This window comes from Silene latifolia, chromosome 9, assembly GCF_048544455.1.
Source record: "Silene latifolia isolate original U9 population chromosome 9, ASM4854445v1, whole genome shotgun sequence".
NCBI classification, from domain to species: domain Eukaryota; kingdom Viridiplantae; phylum Streptophyta; class Magnoliopsida; order Caryophyllales; family Caryophyllaceae; genus Silene; species Silene latifolia.
In genome coordinates, this window is record NC_133534.1 from 132,374,331 (window position 1) to 132,375,281 (window position 951).

The 951-nt window shown below is 41.2% G+C and overlaps 1 non-coding gene across 1 annotated transcript; it reads left to right on the forward strand.

The window, feature by feature from the left end:
- Window positions 1–107, forward strand: LOC141603305 (small nucleolar RNA R71). The gene has a single exon (XR_012525190.1). It is a non-coding gene; the product is annotated as a small nucleolar RNA R71 (small nucleolar RNA).
- The last annotated feature ends 844 nt before the right edge of the window (window positions 108–951 follow it).

The following is a 951-nucleotide window of genomic DNA, read 5'->3' on the forward strand; positions in this document are numbered from 1 at the left end:
AGTCCATGGTGAGGACATGAGCGACAAATTCCCTTGAACCGCTCCCAAGCTTCATACAAAGATTCTTCATCCCTTTGCTTAAAACCCGTAATTAGAGCTCTTAACATGTTAGTCTTTTCCGGTGGGTAGAATTTTTTGTAGAAAGCTAGAGCCAACTTCTTCCAAGAATCAATTCCGAGAGTGGCCTTATCAAGGCCCTTCAACCATTGTTTCGCGGTGCCAATTAGAGAAAAAGGAAATAAGACCCATCGAATTTGGTCTTGAGTCACACCGGTTTGAGAAATTGCCTCACAATAGTTACAAAAGGTTTCCATATGAGAATGAGGGTCTTCACTAGGCATCCCCTCAAATTGGCTCCTTTCGACTAATTGGATAAAGGCGGATTTGGCAATAAAATTTCCGGTTAGATGTTGTGGTGTGGGAGTACCATTGGGTAGGTTCTCCTCGGTGGGTACGGAATGTGATGAAAACTTCGGCATTGTAGGTTAATTTTGTGGGGTATTTTGTAATGGGTTCTCCTCACCTTCTCTTGCAAAAGGGTTGATGAACTCAATAGTTGGTTGAACAACCTCACTAATACCTCTCAAATTCCTCCTAGCAAATCTCCTATTGGTTGTCAAAGTTCTTTCAATTTCACGGTCAAAAGGTAACAAACCACCTTGTGACCTTCTAGACATGCAAAATAGCAAACAACTTGAAAACAATTAGAACAAACCTTGAGGAGTTTTACTTCCCCAAGGCAAAGAAAGACACAACTAATAACAATAAAAGAAAATCTAAATCAAGTTAACACCGTCCCCGGCAACGGCGCCATTTTTGATCGGTCCGTTTCGTGTTCACAATTAAATAAGTGTGGTCGTTGGGTCATGTCCGAATCAAAACACAATTTATAGCTTCACAAACAACTCTACAATTAGTAAAGAGGCAAGTAAAGGTCGGATCCCAAGGGAC